The sequence below is a fragment of the Rhinoderma darwinii genome, chromosome 5 (assembly GCF_050947455.1).
Source record: "Rhinoderma darwinii isolate aRhiDar2 chromosome 5, aRhiDar2.hap1, whole genome shotgun sequence".
NCBI lineage: Eukaryota > Metazoa > Chordata > Amphibia > Anura > Rhinodermatidae > Rhinoderma > Rhinoderma darwinii.
Genome location: NC_134691.1, coordinates 138,125,164 through 138,144,798, shown reverse-complemented (window position 1 = coordinate 138,144,798; position 19,635 = coordinate 138,125,164). Strand labels below are relative to the sequence as shown.

At 42.1% G+C, this 19,635-nt stretch overlaps 1 long non-coding RNA gene across 1 annotated transcript; it reads right to left on the bottom strand.

The window, feature by feature from the left end:
• Positions 1–659: 659 nt before the first annotated feature.
• Positions 660–19,258, bottom strand: LOC142652725 (uncharacterized). Its single transcript, XR_012847902.1, has 3 exons — positions 19,130–19,258; positions 2,909–3,065; positions 660–832 (listed from the first exon to the last, which is right to left on the bottom strand). It is a non-coding gene; the product is annotated as an uncharacterized LOC142652725 (long non-coding RNA).
• Positions 19,259–19,635: the final 377 nt, after the last annotated feature.

The window sequence follows — 19,635 nt, the reverse complement described above, 5'->3', positions numbered from 1 at the left end:
CTCATGTGTAACATATGGATTTTGTTGCGGAATGTGCTGCAGATTTTCCCCACTCTCATTATAAGGGGTGAATCCGTGGTTAAAATCCGCTGCGGAAATTTACATGCTGCATGTTTTAAAATCTGCCCTGCAGGTGGATTTTTTTGCTGAAAAATTCTGCAGCATACAGCAGAGATGTGTTCAAATATGTGAATACATAGTTATTAAAGAAAATATAGTGTGTTGTATTTTATCATTAAATTCAATGCATTTGTGAATTCTATAATTATAATGGAAATTAACATGTAATATCCTCGTTCTTTTTGCAATGAACAGATGAATAAAATGAACGCAGTTTTATGAGCAACAAGGCAAGTATAGTGTCCATTTTTAATGCGATCATTATTTTTTACATTTAATTATTTATTGCATTCTATACTTCTCTATAAAAACATCTCTCTCCCTGGATTTCCAGCATCTGTTTACTCAAGACTGTAATTCTAGGAATAATTCTCAATGCCATAAAAATCACCACATATTCATATTAACATAAATAGCATGTAAAGAATCCTACAGGTCTAAATAATGAAACACTAATGAATAGCTTTTAATCACTTGTTGGCATATATTGTACTTGCTACTGTGCAATCATCCGAGTTATGATTTCACTTGATTAAAGTGGAGGTTATTTTTAGAGTGCAGCGATAAGAAGTAGACAATAAAATGAGAAGACAGAGGTACAAATACAGAAAAAAACACTTTGTCAGGCCTGCAGGTCCCAATCTAAAGACTCCTCTCCACATTAGCCATCCATTTCTCTCTTTGAAGTATTGGATATGACGGAAAAAAGAAACTTGGAAACAAAGTCGACATGTGAATCTCATTAGATTTAGATGCTATACCATGTGGAAACAGTGAAATGACTAAATGCCCACTTATGAAATAAGCCGATATTAAAACTTAAACCCGAACGTTATAGACAATGTAAAAACATTTTTAACCCCTTGGAGACAAAGACAATTTTAGTTTTTCTTAATTTCTTTTTCTCTGTAGGGTGGAAAAAACAGCAATTCCTCCATTGTTTTTGGGGTTTTGTTTTCACAGCATTCACTGTGCGGTTAAAACTACGTGTTAACTTCATTCATGCGGGGCAATACGATGATATACTTTTTTTGCGATGTACTACTTTTACAAGGATCAAACAGTTTCTTAAAAAAAAATGTTTTGTGAGACTCATAACTTTTACATTTTTTTTATCGATATAGATTAAATAATGTTATATTAGAATAGTTCTGACTTGTATGGACAAGGCGATACACATTTTTGTTTTTACATGACTTTAGGGGGGAAATGGGAAAAGTTTTTTGTTTTGTAACTTTTATATATTTTTTTGTATATTAAAAGACTTTATTTAACTGTTTTTTTTTACTTTCTTTATAAGGGCAGGTTCACACGTGGCGGAATTTCACTTAAATTCCGCTGCGGACACTCCGCAGCGTTAATCCGCAGCGGTGCCGTTTGTCCATTGACTTACACTTTAATTTAGCAGTGTTCGTTTAGACGAGGCGTAAAATTCCGCTGCGGAGCATAGGCTGCGGAGCGGAATTTGGTGTCCGCAGCATGCTCTGTCTGTTGCGGAGCAGTGGCGGACTCATGGCGGAATTTCTCCATTGACTTCAATGGAGAGTCAAAATTCCGCAATGAAGTCCGCAGATCTTATGTGTGCTGCGGAGCGTATTGTTTTTACTACCATGACATTTCTTCATTCTGGCTGGACCTATGTATTTCTAGGTCTACAGCCAGACTGAGGAAGTCAATGGGGCTCCCGTAATGACGGGAGCGTTGCTAGGAGACGTCTGTAAATAGTCACTGTCCAGGGTGCTGAAAGAGTTAAGCGATCGGCAGTAACTGTTTCTGCACCCGGGACAGTGACTACCGATCTCAATATACATGTATCTGTAAAAAACATATAAGTTCATACTTACCGAGAACTCCCTGCGTCTGTCTCCAGTCCGGCCTCCCAGGATGACGTTTCAGTCTAAGTGACGGCTGCAGCCAATCACAGGCCAAGCACAGGCTGCAGCGGTCACATGGACTGGTGCGTCATCCAGGGAGGTCGGGCTGGATGCCGAAAGAGGGACGCGTCACCAAGACAACGGCCGGTAAGTATGAAATTCTTTTACTTTCCCTAGGGAAAGTGCTGTCCCTTCTCTCTATCCTGCACTGATAGGGAGAAGGGAAGCACTTTTCCCGCAGTCCGCAGCAGCTAGTCCGCATCAATTTTCTGCACATTTTGTGCAGATCCGCAGCAGAATCTGCAACGCAGATTCTGTGCGGCATTGATGCGGACAGTTGCGGAGGAAATCCGCCACGTGTGGTCATGCCCTTAGTCCCCCTAGAGAAATTGCACTAGCGAGCTTTGGATCACTCGCTCAATATAGTGTAATACTTATGTATTACAGCTAGGGTGGCAGTATTGATAAAACTGGTTATATGCTGCACAGGCCTTTCTTTGGCTGCATCCATCTCCGTTTTAGCAAAATAATTGCCAAATTCAGGCTTACTTTATTGATACCAGGTTCAGGAGACAAATTAAAGAATAATACATTTTCAGCCCACAAATCACCATGTTCTTGTTGGTGGAACTCTGCACATGGATTTAAATAGGATCTATCAGATCTCATAGTCCTCCCTATCTGAGAGCAGCGCATGATATAGGGGGAGATATAGGATTCTTATTTTCTTGTAATTTTAAAATAAACAGCCATTTAGAGTCCTCTATATTTTTCCTATGTGGAGTTCAGCATTATTTAAAGTTAATTTTGATTGCGACCGTTGGAAATCAACCAATTAGTTTTTTCGTCAATTGAAAAATATGACAAAAATTTTAAAATACCTAACAATGTTGAATTTATGAATTTACAATTACCTGTTTCAGGTTAAAGAGTTATTTCGTTTTCTGTGTTCTGATGTCCTCTTCTCTCCAGACTCCAGCTCTTCGTGATGTAGCAGTTAAAATACAAACTCCTAGGTGGGCCATGAAGATGCTGTTTAGTTATCATGCCATCACAGGCTTGAGCTGAGACCTATTAAGGTGTGAAAAAATTAAGGCACAGAGAGCTAGAAGAAGAGTTTCCCAAACTAGAATCCATTACTTCAGTTGTCTAACCAATTTCCATTCTGGGACTTGACAATGACAGAAGTTTTAATCTTTGAAGGTCAATTATTAGGTAACCACTTCGCAACTCAACAGTTTAGATATAAGAAAGTGTAGCGTGATTTGGGTGTATGTTTTGAAATATGAGCGCCTAGACGATATCTCCATGAGTACACCAAACTATGTAGAGCTGATGGGTTAATGGTAATATCTGTCAGTTCCACAGTGGTAATGGGTAAATATCTAAAAACTCTGGAGGCCTATTGTGCGTTTAGGTGTTAAAGGAAACCTGCCACTGATTTTATTCTACACCCTCTCTGAGGGCAGCATAAAATAGTTGCAGACTTGCTGATTTCAGTAGTTTGTCACTCATGTCTGATAGTTAAAGGGATAGTCCAGGATTAGAACAACATGGCTGCTTTCTTCAAAAAACAGTGACGCACCTGTTTGTGGGTTGTGTCTGGTATTGCAGCAAATGGAATGGAATGGAGCTGCAATACCACACACAACCCATGGATAGGTGTAGCGCTATTTTTGGACCTCCTGATTCAGGATAGCTTACCATTTGAATGTTGCAGCACGATGCGAGTGCTAAGAGGAAGGAGTCCAGCGTATTAATGAGATGCCCCTCATCCACCCAGTCGCCAATCATTGAAAGCTTTCTCCCTATGCACAGTTATAGGGAAAAAGATGGCAATCATCGGCGACTGGTGTAATGGCAGGAAGGAGGTGAAGGGAACAAGTGAGCCCTAATCTACCCACCGCCCTGTCCCTGCCTACTTGCAACGACCCGCCCTAGGCGACGGGGTACAACTTGGCGGCGGTCCCTACGCTGTCTAAGTGCAAGGGAGACAAACAGGGAACACGCAAGGGAATACAGTAGCCCACGGAACGCCGCGAGGAAACGGAGCGGTGAATGAGCCAGTCAGGATCAGGAAGTAGTGGAGTATACAAACGGGAGCACGGAGCAGAAGCAAGCCAGGGGTAGAGCAACGCAGGATAAACGGAACTGAAGCAAAGCAGAAGCACGGCAGAAGCAGGCTGGAGCAAGGCAGCAGTGGGGCCAGGAATCCAAAAAGACTAACAAGCAAGGAGGAAGAGAAAACGGCAGGTATAAATGAACAGGGGGCGGAGCTAACTCTGACTGACCAGGCCGCGATAGGCTCTCCCACTCCTGAGCCTGCCACCCTGATTGGTGGGAGCAGGTGTCAGTCTCAGAGGTCTGGCCTAGGGTGTCGACTAATTAATCCTGGGAGTATACCCAGATGTAGTACCTGGCAGATCCTTTACAACTGGGCTGCATAAAGTCAGTGACAGTTTCCCTTTAACGTCTATTATTCCTGGTGGATTTGGTTGATGAAATGGATAATGGTAATAATAATAGTGGTGGTTATTGGAAAAAATGGGTTTAAGTATACCTAGAATTATATTTTATCTAAATTGGCCAAAGTTAACACAGCCATAACAGGTCATATAGACTGAGGTTGTCGTGTCAACAATGACTTGGTCAGAATTAAGCTTAGAAGATCGAGCAGGAGAAGGCAGGAGACGCTGTACAACTATTGAAAATGGGATTCTGCCACTTCTATATACTGTGATCCATAGAACCTTTAGGGCATGGCCAGACGTGGCGTATTTCTGCAGACACTGTCCGCATCAATGCCGCACATAATCTGCGTTGCAGATTCTGTTGCGGCTTTGCCTAAAATGTGCAGTAAATTGCTGCGGATTAGCCGTTGCGTATTCAGGTGAAGAGTACTTCCTGCTGTCTTTTAAAACATTTCATCTCAGTCTGGCTATAGACCTCGAAACACATAGGTCCAGCCAGAATGAAGAAATATCCTGTTTGTTAGGCCTCATTTACACGAGCGTAATATACGCGCGTGCGAAGCGCGTGCTTTTCACTCGTGTCGTACGCACCTATATTACTCTATGGGGCAGTGCAGACAATGCGTGAATTTTGCGCAGCGCGAGTGCGTTGCGTAAAACTCATGACATGTTCTATAATCGTGCGTTTTTCGCGCATCACGCACCCATTGAAGTCAATGGGTGCGTGAAAACCACGCATGCCGCACGGAAGCACTTCCGTGCGAACTGCGTGATTCGCGCAAGAGCTGTCAAACTGAATGTAAACAGAAAAGCACCACGTGCTTTTCTGTTTACAAACATCCAAACGGAGTGTCAGAATTTAGAGATGAGCGAACCGAACTTCACCGGGTTCGGCCGAACTCGTTTTGACCGAACCCGGCAAAAAATTTCCGGTACGCGACGTCAGGAGACAGTCACTGTCCAGGGTGCTGAAAGAGTTAAACTGGTTCAGCACCCTGGACAGTGACTTCCGATCACAACATACATGAACGTGTAAAAAAAAAAAGAAGTTCTGACTTACAGATAACTCCCGGGATGACAATTCAGTCCAAGTGACAGCTGCAGCCAATCACAAGCCAAGCACAGGCTGCAGCCAATCACAGGCCAAGCACAGGCTGCAGCCAATCACAGGCTGCAGCGGTCACATGGACTGCCGCGTCATCCAGGGAGGTGGGGCCGGATGTCAAGAGAGGGACGCGTCACCAAGGCAATGGCCGGGAGACCGGACTCGAGGAAGCAGGAAGTTCTTGGTAAGTATGAACGTCTTTTTTTTATTCACAGGTTGCTGTATATTGTAATCGGAATTCACTGTCGAGGGTGCTGAAAGAGTTACTGCCGATCAGTTAACTCTTTCAGCACCCTGGACAGTGACTGACATCGACTAGCCTCATCTCTATGATGGCGGCTGCGCGAAAATCACGCAGCCGCGCATCATACACTGATGACACACGGAGCTGTCAAGTGCCTTTTGCGCACGCAAAACGCTGCGTTTTTTTGCGTGCGCAAAACGCACACGCTCGTGTAAATGAGGCCTAAAACCAATACGCAACGCAACACACATAACCAGGGGCGTAGCTAGGGGGGGGTAGGCGGGGCACGTGCCCCGGGCGCAGCTCAGAGGGGGGCGCCAGCGCCACCTCCTCCTGCACTATAATTGTACCTGTGTCGCAAGGACACAGGTACAATTAGAAGCAATGAATGACGGGGCACGTTCCGTGCCCGGCCATTCAGCGCCTTTCCACGAATGAAGCAACTGGTACCTTTTGTACCAGTGAAGCTTCCGTCGATGAAAGACGCTGACTGACTGACAGGGAAAGTCATCCTGCCCAGCCAATGAGCGCCTTTCATAGACACTGTGTTCAACCCCCTGGAGACCTGCGCAGAAGAGCGCAGGTCTCCATGGCTGCCAGACGGCGTGGGAGCGGGAATAAGGCGAGTTTGAATTTTTATTTTTTTTTTTTAACTGTAATAGAAGTGTGTGTCTGTATCTGCGGGGGGACTTTATCTACAGGGGGACTTTATCTGCGGGGGGGACTATATCTACAGGGGGTGGGCTATCTACAGGGGGACCATATCTACAGGGGGTGGGCTATATACAGGTGGACTATATCTACAGGGGGTGGGCTATATACAGGGGGACTATATCTACAGGGGGGCTATATACTGGGGTGGGCTATCTATGGAGCATCATATACAGGGGTGGGCTATAGCTACAGGGGGGCTATATAGTATATAGCCCCCTGTAGATATAGCCCACCCCTGTAGATATAGCCCACGCCTGTAGATATAGCCCACGCCGGTAGATATAGCCCACCCCTGTAGATATAGCCCACCCCTGTAGATATAGCCCACCCCTGGATATAGCCCATCCCTGGATATAGCCCAGCCCTGTAGATATAGCCCATCCCTGTAGATATAGCTCACCCCTGTAGATATAGCCCACCCCTGTAGATATAGCCCACCCCTGTAGATATAGCCCATCCCTGTATATAGCCCACCCCTGTATATAGCCCACCCCTGTATATAGCCCAGCCCTGTAGATATAGCCCAGCCCTGTAGATATAGCCCAGCCCTGTAGATATAGCCCAGCCTTGTAGATATAGCCCAGCCCTGTAGATACAGCCCCCCTGTTGATATAGCCCAGCCCTGTGTATAGCCCAGCCCTGTGTATAGCCCAGCCCTGTGTATAGCCCAGCCCTGTAGATATAGCCCAGCCCTGTAGATATGGTCCCCCTGTAGATATAGCCCCCCTGTAGATATAGCCCACCCCTGTGTATAGCCCAGCCCTGTGTATAGCCCACCCCTGTGTATAGCCCAGCCCTGTGTATAGCCCAGCCCTGTAGATATGGTCCCCCTGTAGATAGCCCACCCCTGTAGATATAGTCCCCCTGTAGATATAGTCCCCCTGTAGATATAGCCCACCCCTGTATATAGTCCCCCTGTAGATATAGCCCACCCCTGTATATAGTATCCCACAAATAGCTCCCTCTATAGTGGTCCACAGAAAGCCCACCTCTGTATATAGCCCCCTTGTACATATAGTCCACCCCTGTATATAGTGCTCCACAGATAGCCCACCCCTGTATATATTATATACAAGGGTGGGCTATCTGTGGAGCACTATATACAGGGGTGGACTATCTAGTGGAGCACTATATACAGGGGTGGACTATATGTACAAAGGGGGCTATATACAGGGGTGGGCTATCTGTGAAACACTATATACAGGGGTGGACTGTATGTGGAGCACTATATACAGAGGTGGGCTATATCTACAGGGGGGCTACATACATGGTTGGGCTATCTGTAGAGTACTATATACAGGGGTGGGCTATATCTACAGGGGGCTATATACAGGGGTGGGCTATCTGTAGAGCACTATAGGGGGAGTTATTTGTGGGACATTATATACAGGGGTGGTCTATATGGGGGCACTATCTACAGGGGCTCTATGGCAGGCACTATCTACAGGGGGCTCTATGGCAGGCACTATCTACAGGGGGCACAGCGTGTGTGTGGGACACAGTGTATGGTGCTATTATAATTAGAGGTTCAGTGTATGGTGCTATTATATTTAGGGGCGTAGTGTGTGGTATAATGATAACTTTATATTTATTTATAGGTGCAGAAATGTTGGAAAAGTGAGAAGCTGAAGACATCGGAAAACTGTAGAAATGGGCTGTGACCGGGAGAAGTCATCATAGAGGTCTGGACCGGATGGAGAAAAAGATCTAGAATCTGAGACGTCACCGGTGAGTCACCTAATGTAAATGTTTATTCTGCCTCTAATCAGTACTGTAGTCACTGTACGATCTGCAGCGAGATGATGGGTGGTATGATTATGGTAGGATTTATTTTTTGTGAAACGGCATCTCCCAGCATATACTTATCATTGTTTGGGCCATGCTGGGAGCTGTAGTTTTACGCCGTACACACCTATACGGCAGGGGTTGCACTAAATTGAGCTGTATTTGTGCTGGTGTTGTATGTATGTAGTGAGCTTGCTTCTGGGGCTGTATATATGTACTGAGCTTGGTTCTGGTGTTGTGTATAGAACCATATTGCTTGTAAAATTTACAAATGTTTTTATGCTCGCGTTACATAAAAATAAATGACACGTCGATTGGTAGAGAAAACAAACACGGTGAGGGGGAAGGAGATGTCGGGAAAGAGGTTGGTGGGGGGGGCGCCAAACTGAATCTTTGCCCCGGGTGCTGGAGAACCTAGCTACGCCTCTGACATAACATCTGCGTATTTTATTGCGGAATTTTGAATCTCCATTAAAGTCAATGGAGAAATTCTGCAATAAGTCCGCAACAAGTCCGCTACACGTCCGCAACAGCCAGTGTATGCTGCGGAAACCAAATTCCGCACCGCAGCCTATGGTCCGCAGCGGAGTTTTCCACCACGTGTGCACGAACCTAACTAAAAGGGTATGTGCACACACACTAATTACGTCCGTAATTGACGGACGTATTTCGGCCGCAAGTCCCGGACCGAACACAGTGCAAGCAGCCGGGCTCCTAGCATCATACTTATGTACGATGCTAGAAGTCCCTGCCTCGCTGAAGGCAACTGTCCCGTACTGTAAACATGATTATACTACGGGACAGTTGTCCTGCAGCAAGGCAGGGACTCCTAGCGTCGTACATAAGTATGATGCTAGGAGCCCGGCTCCTTGCACTGTGTTCGGTCCGGGACTTGCGGCCGAAATACGTCCGTCAATTACGGACGTAATTAGTGTGTGTGCACATACCCAAAAGGTGTGGAAACCAATGGAGAAAATGTCCGCTGCGGATTTCCGCAGCGGACTGGCCACAGCGGAATTCCAGAGAAATTCCGCCACGTCTGGCCATGCCCTAAAAAGCTAAATGGTGAAACTTTTTTAATAAAAGCAAATTGCAAGTAATTTTTATGTAATAATACATGCATTTTATAAAAAAGAAATTCAACAGAGGTGTCCACAGCCTTTAAATTAACCAACCCTTAAGAGTCTGTGAATGCAATTCTAGCATACACTACGCCTTGAGTTCCATCCAGCTCCAAATTAGCTTTTTAAAAAATCATCCTATGAATACGAGCAGCTCGGAGTAGCAAAAACACACAGACACGTTACTGTATGAAAATGCTTCTACTTTATTCTTATCAGCACGGATATTTATAACAAAATTTCAACAACAAATGAGTCAGAAAGTTTAGATAAAGTTCCACAACTTAATTGGCTCTTAGGGGGGCCGTTCCCTCATCTTCCCAATTATTGCTGCGTAGCTTTGCACACAGCACTGATTCTCCATTTTAATTCTTATTATTGCTGCGTAGTGTTTTGCACACGCACTATGATTCTCCATTTTAATTCTTATTATTGCTGCGTAGTGCTTTGCACACGGCACTACTCCTTAAAGTCCCAGAGCATCTACCTTCTAATATAACTAACTTGTACAAGCATATAAGGATATAAGTATATAAGATATACAGTAAGTCTAAAACACTTTGGAAAATATTTTTGCTTTCACATTTCCCCCCTTTTGTGATTTTATAGGTCTGGTAATCTTTACCTGCCTCTAATTTCACAACAACCTGTCACTTCTTTCTAGAGGCCTCGCTGTGAAAGCTCTCCGTATCTTATAAAACACATAACAATTAAAACAAATCATAATAACAAAAACAATCATAATACATATTAATAGTTGGAATAAATAGCTTAACACTGAACTGGCAGAAAACCCTGTGTACAGTACATATATATCATACCAGTGATGAGCCGTGTCCTCCTTAATCTGGGATCCTAAATATCGCAGCGTTTTCCCACTTATAATAGCATTCATTTTGACTGTTTGTAGTGTAACATTATGTCTCCTAACCATCTCTTTTAACTCTTCTGCGTCTTTTAGAACTTTGTTCAACTCATCTAAGGGGAAACTAATATTAAGTGTTGGCAATGGGTCCGGTACCCATACTGTGCTTACAATCTCATCCAAATCCGGGAGAAATACAATAGTCTGGTTCTTCCATTCTATATAACTAACATTAAATATACATCCAGAAAAGGGTACCTGTAATAAAAAGGTTTTAGTGTGTTGGGTCCTCCGTAACCATACATACACTCTGTGGTTTTATCTCTATATACAAACATTTTCTGTAAGATGGGGGAGGCTCTCCCACAAGCATATTTGCCACTCTCCCTTCTCACTCCCTGTTCTTTCTCTACAAGCTTCATATGGGAGCCCAAAATCAAAGATAAAACATATGAAATCAACATAACTTGTGTTAAAGGAAATGACTTTCTTATTCACTACAAAAGAACCAAGATGGGAACTCCAGACAAAATGGCTGCTGCACAAAACTAAATCATTTAAACATCATAATCACTTTCACATCATACATATCTTTGTAATTCGGCATCCTGCTTGATAATTCACAATGTAATTTCATACAGAGAATATAAGCAAATAAACCGTCCTTTACAAACCCTCCCTTTTCTCATATTTTAATTACAGAAATTATATATTATGATTATAATACTCAAACAATATAATTAATAGGGCCACAACTTATATGATGCCATCACCAATGTCCAGTTTGGGTATGGGGTCCCACTAGTGTATTGACAAGTCTTGTACATCATCATTATCATCATCATCCTCTTCTATCTTCTGTTCTTCACTGACTGTCGGCCTCAGGGTAACCCATACAATTGTGGAGTCAGACTGCACAGTGGTGTCCAATGGGGGATTTATGATTACCCCCTCCTAGTCACTTACTTATTAAAACGCTTGATACTGCTGACAGATTCACTCAGGTCTTTGGTCTTTACTTTGATCTTTGCTGATGTCATCAGGACTTGGTTTGGTCCTTCTCGTCTGTTAGACACCGTCTCTCTTAGTATACGTCACCGGGCTATGCACAACACCTCATGCTGTGAGCCTGGTGTGAGATCCCACGTAGGCGGATTAGTGGGGTGTTATTGTGACCCCACAAACCCTCCGCTCAGCTGTCTTCTTACTTGTCTGGGCGGCTGCTTGGAATTGTGACACTTCCGTCAGTTCATGACAAACGCGTTGTACTGGCTCCGGCTGCGTTTGCCACATCTCAGTAATGGAGTTCATCGTATTAAAAATCTTTTAGTTCATGTTTACTGGCACTTGCTGGGGAACCCCAACCCTTGTCAATTGTTACTAATCTGGTGATAACATCTACGTACTATAAAAGTTGTTCTAAGTACATACAATAACAATGTCAGGCCCTTAAACTAAATCAAACAAACAAACACCTTTTATATATGAAAAACTTCTCTGCTCCAATGGACAGGGCACCTAGAAGATATGTAATTATTGGGTACATTTCATTTGCACTTGGTGTCACCCTTTTCAGCAGGATTTGATCTGAGCTGATTGCCTGGAACATTTCCAGCTCACCAAAATATACACAGATTCCACATGTTTATCTGACAAATGTCGCAAACCAATTTTTCCTACTCTAATTTGTATTGCATGGGAAGGCCTCTCATGGTCTGTTCTCTTCGTGGGAGGCGGGTATGATAAGGTTGGCACCGGTCTGCCAGGACTGTTCTGTAGGCAAATCAAACAGCTCTAACAGAATTTAGCAGCGACAGCTGTAAAACCTGGGACATACCAATTAGATCTTACCAAATCGATCCTTGCAGTCTTGGGGCATATGTGAGGTCATACACCATCAATACAAGTGCTATCAAGAGTGCCTTGGGTGTTACCGGTTCACGTTCCCTTATCCGTCCACATTCTGTCAGAATCTGGTTCTCACGCCTTCCGCTCCCAGTTGGACTCTTCCTGTGGAGAACAAACTTTTTCATCGCATAAACATTAATTGATCTTAATTAGATAATTCAATTAGGGGAAAAAAAACATTAACAAATAACATCTTTACATTAAACGTTCACATTGAGCAATAACCAAGAGTGATACATGCAAACTCATTTTTCTTCTTTTATACACATACATATATATATATATATATATATATATATATATATATATATATATATATATATATATATACAGCACATAATTTTCTTTTCACAATTTTCCTTTCCAACAACAACAGAAAAAAAGGAATAAATAAAAATGTTTTCAAATGGGAATATTCCATTTCTGTACCTTTATCTGACGCCTCCTATAGTCCAATACTGAGGCACGCTCTGGTCTAGAACTCTACATAAAACGTAACCACAGTTTTTACTTCTTGAATACAGTTATTAAACAAACTAAATTTGGGACAACATTTGGAGAACTACTGACATCTTATTGTACAAACATCAGTTCAATATTTTGGAGAACACTATTCCCCTGTCACTACACACAAGTTCTGCAGTGGGGAAGATACAGGCCGGGCTTCAGGCCTCCCTGAGAACAGGTCTACACACACGAGCACATTGTCATACACTTCTACCTCAGGTAGTTGTATGTTCTGCAGTCGCTGGGACGGGTAATCTGGCCGGGCTGCACTTTTCACAGGTACCTTTGCTGTTTTACCTATGTCATGCCGTGCGCACATCATGCCGGCTGCTACAAACCTAGTGGTGGCATTATTGTATCCAGGGACAAGCCAATTTACTGATACCTGGCTGCACATTCTCTTGTTGTCATGTCTGTCTTCTCTTGCTCTGTCAATTGGCTTACCCGATGATCCAATAAAGTTCCTACTACCAATGGGCCCATAATTGTGGGCGATGCCAAAAGCGTACCTAGAGTCAGTGTAAATGTCGGCCGTCTTACCTTCTGCCAGGTTACAAGCCTCAGCGAGCACCTCCAGCTCCGCTCCTTGAGATGAACAAGAAGGTGAGAGTGGTTTCTGGGTAATTTACCTTGTGCCTCGTATCCTGTTCTACACATACTGTATAATAAAATCTCTTTAATCAGAAACCCATGTCACATATAGATAGAACATTTCAAAAGGATGGAGTTTTATTGTTCCACATTCATCTGATAATCCAGAACACTTGTAAATCCCACCCACCAGGTCCTGTAAATACCTGATTAATACAAAAACAAACAAAATATGTTACTGAAATCTGGCATAAAATAAACAATGTTCCGACAAAAATTTTATTTTTTTTAAATTTTTTTATTTTTCCTTCTCCCCATCTAAATCTGTAAAGACTCATCTGTGAGTGACGTCACCTCTGCCTCCTGTGTAAATTTGCTGGAGGGGGATGGTCCTTGAAGCTCATACACATTTTGTAGATCTCCTAGAACCAAATTCATTAATTCAAAACAAAATAAAACACAAAACAAAACTACTTGATCAGTCCCTTCAACATTCCCTCCTATTTGGACTCTGCGAAAGTAATGTAGCAGGGTTCAAAACTACATATTAACATAATGAGATTAGACACTCTATCGGGGGGGGGGGGGCACTAATTTAGCCCCCTGTAATACACAACAGCCTGGAACAAAAACAAAAACAAAACAAATGTAATTAGTTATTCAATAAAACAGAAAATAATATATCCGGTAATATTAATTACTGCAAACCAATAAACTGTACATAAGAATAGGGAACAGAGGGGGCACATACATTTTCAAGACCCCGTGTCTCACAATATCTGTATTTTAATTCATTTGAATCAACATCAAAACATTCCAACATTAAATCTTATCACATTATAACACATAAATCTGCAGTGTAAATTTTATCTTTTTATAGACAGAGCCAGCCGGCTGTAATATTTTTCTCGCTTGGTGTAGTTACAGACGACTGCGCGTGCGCGAAGATAAGAAACATTCCATTCGGATTTTTAACCCCATACACAAAACACTAGGAATTTTAGACATTACTGCTGTTCAAGATAAGAACATACAATATAGTTCTGCTTTATAGTGTGGCCATTAGTTTCAAACTTCAGACATGTTACATTACACACATCACACAGATGTCTCATCACATCACACATGTTACATTGCATACATCACACAGATGTCTCATTACATCACACATGTTACACTCCACACATCACACAGATGTCTCATCACATCACACATGTTACACTCCACACATCACACAGATGTCTCATCACATCACGCATGTTACACTCCACACATCACACAGATGTCTCATCACATCACACATGTTACACTCCCCCCCGTTCTGACCCACGTTAGTAACTGCAATGTACCCGGCTGCTCCGTTTTCTTCACTCTTCCTATCAAAATTTACACCTTTTTCCAAATTGTTCTTTCTCACATCATCTTACTTGTAACCACCTGTAATCACCTGCTTTGTCCTTTTAACTTATGCCTTGTCCTGGCCACTCCACTCCCTTTCTCAACTTTCCACAAACCATTCTATTTATCACATGCAAACTTCCTTCTTACGGCTGCCAGCCTCTTCAACAATCTTGGTTACAGTGTGTTATTTTGCCTTCACATACTTTACAAACCTCCATTGATTCAAGCAGGAGTTGGTAACACTTCACTTATGCAGAACACTTGCTGCCGGGGGGGTGTCTTTCGGTTCATACAGCCCGTGATGTAACATATATCCCAAACCCTTTCCTCTAGCACTTTGCAATGGTTTCACATGCAAATTATATTTGGTAACATATATCTTATCCTCCCTGCTCAGCCGTTCACTCTGTGGGTTATAGTTTAGGGGCCTGTTATCTATGTTGGTGATAATTTCTTTACGGGCTAAATGTCAGGGTCATTCATTGAATACAGGATGTTATATTACAACGGTATTCAATCCAGCGGTCTGATGTTATACTACTACAGACTTAATTACTTGGATGTTATTTTACATCCAAGCGTATATGCCGGATTATCATGTGCTAGAAATCAGTCTGTACTGATTCCCACCTTATGCCAGTCTGGCAATGCATACAACTGGTTTATGGACCCTTACACACAATATCACCGGCTGGCAACGAGCCAGGAAAATATAAATGATTTTCTAATACAGTATTCAAAGTTTTCCCTGTTGTACTGGGTAATGGTATTGAGTGCAAATTCAATATAGACACAATTGCTTCTCCTTGCACTGGATTCTACATTATCAGGACTTAACCATTGAAGCCCCTGTGGTACTACATGATATTACTCCATCCACTACCATACAACCATCCACTATGGGTCTGAGCCAATACCAGTCAGTACCTCCCAACTATAATCCCAGACGAACGGGTAACAGATCAACTATTAATCCTCAACAATTTTACACAACTCAATAACAAATGACACTACAATCTTTGCATTTCAAATACTTCACATGTGAGTTACGACTTCTCTCCGCCATGCGCTACGTCACTGCATTCCAAAGGCGGAGGTCTTACACTTCTCACAATTTTTAACTAATTTAACATTTTAATTGCTGGCAAAAATTCTCTCATGTCTTTCATATCAACAGTTTAAAATCACGTACGCACCTCTGCAACCTTTCATTACACAAAAATTTTCAACATACCTTTTTGGATTCATCTTTCATACCACTGCTGGATGAAGTGCCAGCTAAATTTTGAGGCTTACGCAATACATGTGTGAATGGTGTAAGAATAAGCTCCTTACCTACCGCGGTTTTTTTGTAATTCACAGATGCAAAGCCAGACCTCTCCATCAGACCAGCAAACTCCCGGGTTTCTTTATCTTTTATTTTATTATACTGAAATTTAGACAAGTCCAACAGACACGCACGCTCATGCAAACAACTTCTAATACAACTAAACTGGGTCTCTTTTCAACCCCAAAAGTCTAATACTACTATTCTGGGTCTCTTTCACCCCAAAATCTTCTGGGTCTCTTTCACCCCAAAAGTCTAATTGTTCTGGGTCTCTTTCACCCCAAAAATCAAAGTGTTCTGGGTCTCTTTCACCCCAGAAATCAAACTAAACTACTATTCTGGGTCTCTTTCACCCCAGAAATCAAACTAAACTACTATTCTGGGTCTCTTTCACCCCAGAAATCAAACTAAACTACTATTCTGGGTCTCTTTCACCCCAGAAATCAAACTAAACTACTATTCTGGGTCTCTTTCACCCCAGAAATCAAACTAAACTACTATTCTGGGTCTCTTTCACCCCAGAAATCAAACTAAACTACTATTCTGGGTCTCTTTCACCCCAGAAATCAAACTAACTAAACTGGGTATCCTTTCAACCCTAAAAATAACTTAAACTGACTTCTAACAGGAGTTTCCTCTTTGAGCAGCACTTTCCAACACGCACACACACACAATAGATTAGAAGTATAACAAACTAAACTGACTTCTAACAGGAGTTTCCTCTTTCACACAAACTGAGATGGAAGTCAGGCACTTACTTTCTAAGGGAGTACAGCGTTCTGGAACTGCGGCTTCATACCTTACTCCCTAAGGTGGAGCCTTAGTCATCCGAAAATAGGGGGGGCCAGACGGGGAGATGCAGAGCAAAATGTGAGAATCAAATCTTCTTACACTATGCTGCAGCTCTTGGTCTACACGTTCCCGTCCGGTCTCCTCTGCCTGGTTCGGGTGGTCTCTGGCTCCTAGTGCCGCAGTCCCTGTTCGGGCGCCAAAAACTGTGAATGCAATTCTAGCATACACTACGCCTTGAGTTCCATCCAGCTCCAAATTAGCTTTTAAAAAAATCATCCTATGAATACGAGCAGCTCGGAGTAGCAAAAACACACAGACACGTTACTGTATGAAAATGCTTCTACTTTATTCTTATCAGCACGGATATTTATAACAAAATTTCAACAACAAATGAGTCAGAAAGTTTAGATAAAGTTCCACAACTTAATTGGCTCTTAGGGGGGCCGTTCCCTCATCTTCCCAATTATTGCTGCGTAGCTTTGCACACAGCACTGATTCTCCATTTTAATTCTTATTATTGCTGCGTAGTGTTTTGCACACGCACTATGATTCTCCATTTTAATTCTTATTATTGCTGCGTAGTGCTTTGCACACGGCACTACTCCTTAAAGTCCCAGAGCATCTACCTTCTAATATAACTAACTTGTACAAGCATATAAGGATATAAGTATATAAGATATACAGTAAGTCTAAAACACTTTGGAAAATATTTTTGCTTTCACAAGTCTTTATGTTTCAGTAATCTGACATATATTTTTTTGACCCCTTGACAACGGTAACTATGCGAAACACGTGTCGTGGCATCCCCAGGGCACACAGTCTACATTACAATGATGGGTAAGGCACCTGGTTCTTAACACCTTATGGGACTGGTAATTTTGAATGAGGGTTGGGGTTGTTTTTTGCCACTAGGCAATTGTTACTACCAAATTTGGTTGTTTTGCTGCATCATATGCTTCATTGCTAAACATTTTCCTAGTATAGCAAGGCTCACTCCTCATCCTCTCTTTTCTGTGGATATATAAAGATATGTTTGTACTCTTGTAAATACGGACCTCATTTCTACTCTGGCACGCTCTGCTCTCTTCCGCTCCCCCGGCCTATGCCCGTAGGGTGTGCGCACGCGCTCATCACAGTTCTTAAAGGGCCTCCGCGCGCACCAGAAAAACTGCCCCCAGCCTATACCAGCACACCCTGGACTTTTAAAGGAACTCTGTCCACTTCCTCAGTGCCTGTGCAATGTTGGTTTTAACCCAGAGTTAGTCTGTTTAGGTTCCATATACAGTTCCCATATACAGTTCCCTGAAATCTGTGTCTGTGACTATCCAGTATCTGTGTCCAGTGTCTGTGATGAGCCCAGTATCCATGTCCAGTGTCTGTGACGAGCCCAGTATCCGTGTCCAGTGTCCATGACGAATACAGTATCTGAGGCCAGTGTTTTTTTCATTCACCCCCCAAACAAAATTCACTTCAATTATGCAATCATTTATATGTACCCCAAAATGGATCTATTAAAAAATTACTCGTCCCGCAAAAAACAACCCCTTATACGGCTTCATTGATTGCAAAATTAAAAAGTAACGGCTTTTGGAATGAGGCGACATAAAAACTCCTATTTCTCCATGAAATCTGCTATTATTGTGAAAAGTAGTAATTTAAAACATATTTGGTATCACAATAATCAGACTGAGATTTTAAACATAAAAAACAATGGAGGAATTGCTTTTTTTTTCAATTCCACACAAAAAGTTAATACAAGTTAATAAATTAAGTTATTTGTACCATAAAATAGTGCAATTAAAAAATACAACTTGTCTTGCAAAAAACAAGCCCTCACACAGCTCTGTTGACAGAAAAAAAAAAGATGGCTCTCAGAAGAAAAACATATTTTAACAAACAACCAGTATTTTTATTCTTCAAAAGTAGTAAAACATAAAAACCAACATAAATTTGATATCGCTGTAATGGTAACTGACCCACAGAATAAAGTTAAAATTTAACTTTTACCGCATGGTGAATGCCGTAAAAACTAAACCCAAAAAACAGTGGCGAAATTGCTCTATTTTTTCCATCCCTCCCCAAAAAATGTCTAAACGTTATTTTAGACATTATATATAACCCAAAAATAGTACCTTTAAAAAATACAAGTTATAGCCCTCAGAAAGTAGTGGTGAATATATGAAAAAAAGACAAAAATAGCTGCGCCCTGAAGGAGTAGTGTACCTTCATTTCACTCCCTCAAAATAAAAACTGCTCCATCTGTGTTATAATGCTGGCACAATACATACTTTTTGGTCTGTTTACCTTTATTTGCAGTTTATCCAATTTTCTGGTGACATCCACGTGCCGTTGGGAGCAAGGAAACTGTTTCATTTTGCATGGATGATGGGCCTGCTCTATCTATCAGCCAGAACCTAGTGAACTGACGTTGGCGCCCTCACTTCCCAGTATTCTATGTGGCCGTATTGGGTGCGCGACCTTTTAATGCAAAGATAGATCAGCGCTTAGCTGCTGCCTCTAATTATGACATCACCAGGGAGCCAAATAGAGGCAGACTTTGCCAAAGCAAACAGTGCTTGCTTTCTGAAATGCTCGGGACCACGCACGCTTGGGAAGAGAGGAAGAAATCCATATACATAGATATGTAGTCTGGTATACGGATATCACATGGAGACGTCAAAGGAGGATTTGTTTACTAAGAGAATGACACTTAGCAATAGGGTATACGGAATTAAAAAGTAGGTACCGTGTTATAATTTAAAATTACCCTACATTATAAAGCAATAATTCTATAAATAAGGAATTCAAAA